We start from the raw sequence: 10,639 nt of genomic DNA, 5'->3' as shown, positions 1-10,639 counted from the left end.
TTACATTACAGAGCACTGTAGCCACGCAGTCGGCACAAACATAATAAAATAAGGAAATACGGATAAATAAAAAGAGAAGCTTTTATAGTGTAAACACTTATAAAACCTAAAACATACGAAAGTGCAAGTTTAGATCACCCTTTTCTTAAGACAGAATTCCGCAAGCCAAAAGTTAAACACGAACGCAACAAGCAGCAGTTCTTGAAGTTATATCCGGTATGGACCGCTGTTTACTTGAGTGTGGTCCATTGAATGAATCCAGGCGTCGGTTTTCCTGGATCGACGGCAGGAGTTTACTGCATTGTGTTTGCGTCAGTAATCACCAAATTAACAGCAAGTACCGGTTTATTGTTCTGTCGTCCACTTTACGCGCGAGTCGTTGTTTGGGACTCCTCCCTTCTTCCCGGTCCTGTGGTGAGGACAGACAGCCCTTTTCACACTTCCAACCAAACCGCTTTTCCAGCTCAAATCACATGTCATCGCCAGCCTGTTGCGCTGGGATTCAGGGAAAACTAGACGATGACCGAGTGACTCGATCAACACGAATTTATGTTTTAAACCGCTTCATATATCAATTAAAATTCATTATAATTATTTTTTTAGAAATATTATTTATTTGTTACATTTTAAAATAAGGACGAATTGGAGATAGCATCGATCGATATTGTAAGAAAGATTATTAAATGATTATCGAGTCTTTGAGACATCTGCTGGTTAACCTGCGTGCAGTAATGTCATAATGTATTTAAGTTGATTTGACATTAATAGGCGTTGTATTTTGTTCTTGAATAACACGTTTTGTAGACATTAGACTGGCTTAAGACAATTTTGGCGATACTGAGAAATGATTTAGCTAACCACGATTCGCGGCCTCTGTCTCCATCTAGTGTTTATTAAGCGCATCACAAGAACATCAGCCAACAGCTCTGCTAAAAAAAATTTGTCTGACACAGTAATTTTTTTTCTTGTTTATATGACCTTGATTCTCTTTATCAGTTAATAATTGAAAATTGTTGCAATACATGTTCTAAAGTAAACATTCATTAAACAGCAGTTAAAAGCTTTCTTTTTTCAGATAAAATAGTGTTGCAATTCTATGTCAGGAATCATACATATTTATTTTAGGGTCTAATTATTAATATTTGAAAAGTCTAAATGCAGAACATGTATTGAGTTAATGTAACCAATTTTTTGTCATTTGAACGACATAATGCCTCTGTGCAATGAAGTTCTAAGGCTTTCTTGTCTTTACTGTGGCTTCAGCTGTGAATAAATAAGAAACAAAAAACTTCATTTAGATAATAAAAAAATAAAACATAAATATATCAAACATTTGTTTGGCAGGAATGTGCTAGGGTAAAGGGATAGTTCACCCAAAAATGAAAATTACTCCGTGATTTACTCACCCTCAGACATCCTTGAGGGGTAATTTTCATTTTCAGGTGAACTATCCTTTAAATGAAAAATTGTACATTAATAATGCACTGATCACTTTTCACTTTCACTGACTGATACTCAATGACGTAAAATACCAAGATGTTCTTTGTAGATTTACATCAGTTCTCACATTGTGTGTTAAGCTTGAGCAGAACAGGTGCTAGTATGTCTTCGAGGTGCTTCTTCTGTTCGATGAAGTCTTGAATTGTTGCATTTTTGGTGTTGTGTATCCAGTCAGATTTTGCCGAACAGGTGTTTATACACACGGTCTAGCAACACACAAACATTGATTAGGAAACTTGTACTTTTGCATTTACTAAAAAGGTAAGGCTATCTGAAACAATTTCACTAAGGATATTACTAATAATTAATTACCTTGTCCTCTTTATTGAGCTTCCCTTGAACTTTCTCTGGATCAGTTATAATGTTTCTGATATCTTCTACTAATGCTTGCAAACTTTGTTTGGCCTCTGTTAGGAGAAAAAAAAATAATAATTGGCCTTAATCATAACAAGATTGGACTCTAGCATAATGTGTTGAAATGTATCTCTTTCCTACCAGCCCATGCCAGATACTCTGCACACTCCAGTTTGTGATAACGCCGGGCCACATCAACAGCCTTCTCTCCCCGGAAACTGATCGCTTGGAAATCAGCCTTGAGCTCAACCAAAGTTTTTAAAGTGTCCAGCTGACCCCACATGGCAGAATAATGCAATGCTGAGTAGCCTACAGCACCAATGAACCATCAACCATTATTTATCATCAGACTGTTTTGCAGTGCAACAACTTGTAATACTGTTACTGTACGTACACTTTTCAAGCTTAGAAATATCTTAATGAAATTTGAAAAATAATTTAAAAAATCATTTTTTAAATAGAAACAAATGGTATATAATTAAAGGGGAAATGCAAAAGTTTTCAATAAACAATATTACTTAAAATCTAGCACACTTATTTATATTAAATTATGTTAGGCTTATTGTCTTCCGGTTGATTTGACCAGCAAGGATCCAGCTCAGGCCAGTAAACGCTTCAGGCTTTAGTTTTAGCAGTAATTTGGTGTCTTGTTAGGCTAAATTAACTACACATCTACAAACAACTTTTACTGTAGGTGTTATTACCGCGCGCCGTGAGATTATTGACGTCAGCGCCGTTCCGCACGAGCTCGCGCACTATTCGGCTCCGTCCGAGTGTACACGCAGCAAACAGCGCATTTCTACAACCTCATCTTTTTCCCACAAAATATTCTCTGATTGCTGAGTATCGTTGGCGCTCTTGCTTTCCAAAAGACTCGTAAGTCCCTCTAAATCATCATCTAAAGCACATAAAAGTACAGTTTTCTCCTCAGTTGACCGCATCATGCTGAAGAGTGATGGTGTGTTTCGCTGTCTCTATGGCAACCGGGCTGTTTTTATGTCATTGCTGTTATTGGCCACAAGATGTCGCTGTTGCTGAAATAAGAAGAGCCGATGCTCTGAGCTGAACAGTTAAATAAAGTAGAAACACTTAACCCTTATTTATAGCTGTGGAAATAAATAAGTGTGAAAATAAATAAATATAATTATCAAATTAGAAACCCAAAACTATTTTATTATTCAGCTGCAATATTAGACACGAATATTATTTATTTATAACAAGCTAACTAATGTTGGATCATTATAAAATACCATATTTTACCATTTTTTTAAAATTATACAATTTTTTAAAAATGAAAGGAAAGCCACTGAATGGCTACGACTTCTCCATGTAAATTACATTAGGCCTGTCATCTGACAACTAAATGGACTGACACTGAAAAGAAAGATACTAATCAAGATAAAATATGCATTTGAAGTCATGTATTTTGATTCTACGAAATGAAAAGTAAACTCTAATCGATGATATATTAGTACAGTATCTGGGTAAATGTACTATCCACTTTATTTAGTTTATATGCAAATATGTTTTTCAGTGAGAGGACGAGGGGAAAAAACTAGGAACTGGACATTTCTTGTGGTAAATTTATTTGATATATTTCATTTAAAAAGGGAAACGTCATTAGATGTCCCTAAAGGTAATTTCTCCCATGATGATAAAGAATGGAAAGTCAGCTGACAGGGAAACTTGTGAGTACAAATAACTTTTGTCATCACATAATGTCATTGTACATTCCAAAAAAAAAAAAAAAACTTCCTCAATCAACTGTTAAAATATCATGACTAGTTTTAATATTAGCCTCACCTGAAAATCTAAAAATTCTGGGTCACCCCAACCCAATATTTGCCTTCATCTTTAGCATCATTAGATGAAATGGCAGGGAATTATTGTTTGGTAGAATTTACTCTATTATACAAAGGAAGCATCATTCCCTTCTGGATATAAGTGGCATCATGTCATACCAGACGGACAGTTGTGTTGCTCAAGGCATGAAACGATCACATTACAGAGAGAGTGTGTGTAATGATGGTGTGTAAAGAATGTGGAATGAATGGATTTGTGTCAGAGTTTCTGACTCAAGTGTTCACTCCTGACCTGCCCATAACTCCTGATCTGTCATTGAAGCGTTTGTAGCATGTGTGTGTTCAATGAATGACATGACAAATAGTTGTTCTATTTTAAGCCAAAGGAGGAAACCTTTTATGATCTGGGTCTGTAATTATAGGAAAAATTTGGAGCAGGCAAACCAGGGAAGGGGAATGGCAGTATCAAACAGAGACGTCAGCTACGCCTGACAGAGAAACATGGACTGACGTTAATATTACAGTACGTTCCAATTACACAGAAATCTTGTGTGCCACGGTGGGATCAAGTGAAATTCTTTCATTAAGATTTTACATTTTTTTATTATTTATTTAATACTACATAATTACATTTTATATTTAAATTGTATCATTTTATTGATTGTCTATGACTGATTTTAGTTTTTGATAGTTATTAGAACCAACGAATAGTTCAGTAGACCACTTTCACAACTCTAAGTCCTGAGCTGATGTGAGACGAATATGCATCTGGCTGTTTTTACCATTTAGAGTGGGCTGTTAGCATCTGTCCTCAGAGCCATTGCAGTCATGCTTCAGTTCTCTGGAACGCCAAAACAACATCTGTGCTTGTCCAAGGACTGCTTATGTGCCTGGGGCTGATATATACACTCTAAAAACGGCTGGGTTATTTTTTAACCCAAAATGCTGGGTTGAGTCTGTTGGGTCATTTTGTTGGGTTATTTAATTTCTTTTTAAACACTTTTGGGTAGTTTCAATTTACCAGGTGTTGGGTTAAACCTGCTGGGTTGCGTCGCTGGGTTGTTTCAGGCCAGCGCTGGGTTATTTAACGCGCCTTGAAGATGTTTAAATCGCTCCCCAACTGTCACTTTGGAAGAACAACGGGGCAAAGCCACGGCTTTCAACTGTTTAAAGGTAAGTTTATTTAATGTTTTCAATAATAATTATTTTAAATTGGCAGAATTATAACTTTTTTTTTGCAGCAACAATACTGTTAAACGTCTACAGGCCAACATTATTTACGTTAAATGATGAACTGTTTACCTCAAACGGCCAACCTACGTTACGCGACTCGCATAATCGTGTTAAGGTATCTGAGACGACAGATTAATAAAGTTTTATTAAGTTTCAGACAGTGACTGATGGCTGAAATATGCGAATACCTGTGGAAATAGAGGAAAAAGTAGTTTCTGACATTGAAAAGCGAATTTGATATTTAAGTGAGTCAAATGAGTTCAAAAAGTGAATACGACTTTCTGCTCTAATGTAAACGCCTGCAGTTGTCCATATCGACATTTAAATCATACAAATTACGTACAATATAGTCGGACCGCAGGTCTAAAAGAACCGACGACCCAGTTCAAGTAAACCGGTTCAGTAATTCTCGAACAAAGTGATTCCCGGAAAAGAATCGACGTCTCAGGGCATTTCAAAGTGCGCGCACGCACAGCGAGTGACGCTGGCCGCGTTAGTGAAGTGATTTGATGCTTTTGTGGTTTATAAAGTCTTTTTACATACAAATTATAATTCAAAATGTGTTTTTTTCCTGTCAGAAAAGCGCATGGATACATTTGTGAGAGAAAAACTCGTCGAGTGCAGTCTTATTGAGGCGTCTAACGGTAAGTTCGTGTTTATTATACATTTTACATAATTGTTTGTCTGTGATAATCAACTAACGTTAACCCTCACGTAACTTAAACGCAGATATATTTTTTTTTCGTGCTATAGTTAAAGCTGCACCAGAATGTACCTAATTTATGAGCGTAAACATCATATATTAATTTTCCAGATCGTGTTTTTGACTTGTCCTTATCACTTTGGTACATCTATAAGTTTTTATATATGGACTGTTTTACCTACGTGACTTGTCATAGAAATGTCTGTGTGCGCGCATGCAGTGTGATCTCCCTTATCTGTGCCAGTGACTGTGTGTGTTTGATATAGCCAGCATACTAACATAAAACTGTGATTTATAATGAACATCCCATTGATTAGACTGTTTGAAAGCACACCTTTCAGCCAATCACTATATCATATTCTGCTTCTGTAGACCAACTCATAGGTGAATTTAACTCATAATCATGATGGGTCAATTTCATGATTAACTTCACACAGTTAATTGAACTGAATCACTGTTATTAAAACAATTTGTATTTTTTATTTTTTTAAAACTTTATTTTAAAGGTTGGAACAAACATGGAATTCCTTAACTGAGCAGAGTCCACAAAACCCCATCCAATTGTTGTGGCGATTTAAAAATGACAGCAGATCTCTCAGGCATTGATCATAATCAATGGACAGGTAAGGATATTCTGCACTATTTTCAAAAGGAATTGCAAATTGTATATTTAATTGTATTTTTCCACATGTGGACATATACATTGTGAAATAGTCCAAACTCAATTGAAAAGCATTTGTATTTCAGATGCCTTACACAGAAAGCTGTCAATTTGTGTCAAGGGTGGGACTATACTATGGGGCGTGTTTGTATTGGGAGATATTTTGTAGTTTTTACCCCAAATCTCTCACTGTTTGCAATCTGATGCACGTCAGCTAACAACATTGCAGTTCTACTCTTATTTACCTAGCTGCAGCTTACCCTATATTTTATTCCTCCGGTGAAAAGCATTTGGTTAATGGTGAATATTGACCAATAGTACCATGTGGCTCTAACGGTTAGCAGGGGATAGTAGCTGCATTTGGGGTAAAAATGACAGAATTATTTATTGTGTGAGGTGCCAAGAATATAGGGAGATCCGGGTTGCACTGTCTGTTCTTTATCACACACCTCTCGGAGCGGCAGCTGCCTTTAGTAGTGCCTTAACCTCCATTGTTCAAAGCATTTTGCACAGTTGTCTTTGAGTGACGTCACCTCCCAATACAAACACTCTCCATAGTATGGTCCCACCTCTGAAAAAAATTGACAGTTTTCAATGTGAGTCATTGGAAATTCAGATGCTAAAGATTCCATTTGAGTTTTGGCAGGTAACATGTGCGACACAGTGAAAAAACAGACATGGTAATTCATAAAACCTCATGTACTTGTTCTTATGTTGCATCTATGCTAACATTAGTCTGTTTCTCTCTTATTCCAAGGTCACCGTAGCCACCCGTATCTCCTCTACCTCGACCTCTACATCCCTGAAAGACCGCGGAGACCAGGACAACTAGAGCCCCAGATACAGATCCCCTGTAAAGACCTTGTCTCAGAGGAGCACCAGGACAAGACCACAGGAAACAGATGATTCTTCTGCACAATCTGACTTTGCTGCAGCCTGGAATTGAACTACTGGTTTCGTCTGGTCAGAGGAGAACTGACCCCCAACTGAGCCTGGTTTCTCCCAAGGATTTTTCTCCATTCTGTCACCGATGGAGTTTTGGTTCCTTGTTTTTCTTTAGTTGGGGACAATTAATATCAAGCGATATCATCCACTTGATTGCACAGAGGGACGATACATCACTGAATCAATGACGAATTGACTTTAACTGAAAACTGAGTGTTTACTTTTGTCCCTTTGCATTATTACACACTATTTTCCTATTTAATACTGTAAAGCTGCTATGATGCAGTATTTGATCAATATGACAGGCTTATTACTCATAATACATGGAAAATACAGCTAAAAAACTGACTTTGTTTTTTCATTTGAAATTTGGCAGTCACTGTGCATTCATGAAAACTGAAACCGTAATTTTTGTTCAGTGTTTTTGAAACAGTGTTTTTATTCAAGATTTGCAATTATGTTTGGATTGTCACAATTTGTCACATGTGGAAAACGCAATTGAAAATATAATTAGCAATTTCTTTTGAAAATGGTCCTTCCATAGCTCTATAACGGAGTACACTGCTCTCAGGTGTAGATCTTTGCTTCAGAGCTTAAGTGTTTGACAATAGTTCACCCAAAAATGAAAATTGTCACTAATTATTCACCCTGGTCTGAAAGCTCTCGAATATCAACGAAAATATCTTAACTTGTGTTCTGAAGATGAACGAAGGGCTTACGGGTTTGTAACGACATGAAGTTGAGTGATAAATGACAGAATTTTCATTTTTGGGTGAACTATATGTTGAACTACCCTAAGCAGTGCACATCTACCTACGTAGGAGTCTTTATATACTTGATATAAATTTAAGGATTAATTAATTTAAAGAATGTTAATTGTCAATGTCATTTCACTGTGTATTTAAATAGCTAAAAATCTCAAAATGTAATAGTTAAACAGCTAGACACAGGTCATTCAGAAATAATTTTCTTATTTATTGCAACTGTATTTCTGTGATTTTTTTATTTATTTATTTTGCATTTGCTGGAAACAAAAAAAGGGAAAATTCCATGTTGTTTGTCATTGGTACAAATTTTTTAATGTCAGATGGCATTAAAAATATTTTTTAACAGTCTAAATAACCTGTATTCTTCATTATTTATTAATCCATGATTGCTTTGTTAAGCAAAAGTGAAATTATGAGAATAACCCAGCAAGAATAACCCAGAATCATAAAAAAGCAAACCCACAAATGGTAAAAATGACTCTATCTTGGGTTTTCTCAATAACCCAGCATGCTGGGTTAAAATGTGTAAACCAGCATGCTGGGTTACTTTAACCCAGCATGTGTTCTGTCCAATATTTACCCAGTGCTGGGTTGCCAATTGGGTTATTTTTAACCCAGCCATTTTTAGAGTGTAGGTGCCATGATATAGCAAACACTTGTAACTAAAATGCATTAGGTCTTTGCATTTATGTACGCTGCAGCTGATTACATCAGCTATCCTTTATCCAGGACTGCTTTTGTAAGTGAAACATACAAGTTTAAGACCAAGACTTATCATAGTGCATTGAGAATCAACATGGTCTTGTATTGCTGTGTAAATCCATTACATCACCTTATTAGAGTCAGTGAGCTCTATTTCTGCCAATCTGCCCAAGAATGTCATTTAGCATAAAGCTGTTAACAGCGAGTGAGTGAAAGACCTTTGATCAGGGCTGAAAAACGTTCATTTTGCTTCGTCCTAAATAATGTGCTGAACTTCTGCCCTGTTAAGCTACAATAATCTCCTTTTGACGGCATATTCCTTGTACATGCATGTCGGTTTTCCGTTTCTGCCGTGAAATTAGTAATCGGGCTTCGGCTTGGCCTGGATTCTCTAAACTGCCCTTACAAGTGAATCACGGCGCACTAAAAATAACCCTGTTAGAGGACTGGACTCGGGAAATTAGTAAAAGGCTTTGGGGTCCTGAGAATCCAGTGATGTCCGCTGCTTTACACTGACCCCTCTGCACTGGATTATAGTCTGACGTCTTCCACTGCAAGAGATCCAAAGGAAAACAGATGTTTCCTTAAACCGCGAGGCCTATAATGTGACCGTTTCAGTCTTTATGTTTGTTTCTGCTGACTCATGGTATTGGATTTCCTCTCGTCCTGAAACTTCAGCCACACCTGTTAAAGGAATACAGGTTTAACCACTTTGTATGTTGAGTATTCACATTCTTTAAAGCTTTTTATCATTTATAGGCCACGATGCAACCAGTTTGACATTTACGCTTAACCATATAACTTGCTTTTTGGATTGTTGTGATGTTTGAAATATCATTGACATGACAGAGGTCATTGTAGTACTCAGTGTGCTGTTTAGGAGTGAGTATTAGGTGTGATTTAAACATATACTACATTTAATCAAGTCTAACAGGAGCATTCTGTATTTATTTCTTGTGGAAATCACTACACTTATTTTTAGTATTCTAGAAGGATGTAATTTAATTTTAATTAATGATTTAATGTATCTCTAGAACGAGGATGCTGGATCTCCATTACACATGCAAAGGTAAAGTATTATAATGTATTATTTTATAAAAACAAACAAACAAATAAACTTTTGAACTGTATTTTACCCATTAATTACACTGTGTAATCCATTTCTAAGCAAATCTAAACAAATCACAATTTCGAAAAGGAGGATTTGTACATTAAAAATATAGTCTTTTAATGTATCACATGACATTTTGATTTGTCATATTCATAACTCAGAGTCATCCCCCTCTTGATGCCTTTCAAAAGGGTAGGAAATTCTCTGGGTACATACCTAAGTATCTTTTATCACTCTGGTTTTGGTGATGCATTGACTTTAGTTACAGTTGTTCACAGTCTGCCTCTTTTGATGTTTTACTAAATGAATTGCATTGTCTTAATTTCTATAATGTGTATTCCTGTAACCAAACAGCAGGTGCTCCAAGAGTCTACACTGAAAATCTAGGTCTTATTTATATTGGCAATGAACAAAAGATTTCTAGATTTTTGTAGTTTTTTGATCAAGTAAACTTATGGTATAAAGAAATATTTTTAAATTCTGTAATATTTTTTTTTCATTGATGTTCTTTGTGCAAAAGGTCAGATTTCCTTGATACTAAGAAATACTTAGAATATTTAATATTTCACACTAAATATTATGTTACACAAAACCATCACATAAAGTCAGTCTTGAATAGTTAGAATTAGCAGTTGTGGAAGGAGTTGAAAATTGTGGAAGCAGTTGTCACCAGTTATGACTTCTGTCTGTGCCCCTCACAAGGTCAAACCATGTGACCTGCTCGGTGGAAAAGAAAGTGGTTGGAAAAACAGTTGGGCTATTTCGGTCCTTAATGATGATGATCTCACTTTGCAGTGTGTGTGTTAAACCACACAAGTCAACAGGAAGCTGATATATATTAGAAAAAGGCCATGCTGCATA

The 10,639-nt window shown here is 36.1% G+C and overlaps 1 pseudogene; it reads right to left on the bottom strand.

Annotated features, from left to right (window-relative positions):
- Positions 1 to 1,105: 1,105 nt before the first annotated feature.
- Positions 1,106 to 2,824, bottom strand: LOC113111063 (ankyrin repeat domain-containing protein 45-like; annotated as a pseudogene).
- Positions 2,825 to 10,639: the final 7,815 nt, after the last annotated feature.

This window comes from Carassius auratus, chromosome 2 (genome assembly GCF_003368295.1).
Source record: "Carassius auratus strain Wakin chromosome 2, ASM336829v1, whole genome shotgun sequence".
Taxonomy (NCBI): Eukaryota; Metazoa; Chordata; class Actinopteri; order Cypriniformes; family Cyprinidae; genus Carassius; species Carassius auratus.
Note: the sequence above shows the minus strand (reverse complement) of the source record. Positions and strands in the feature narration are given on the sequence as shown.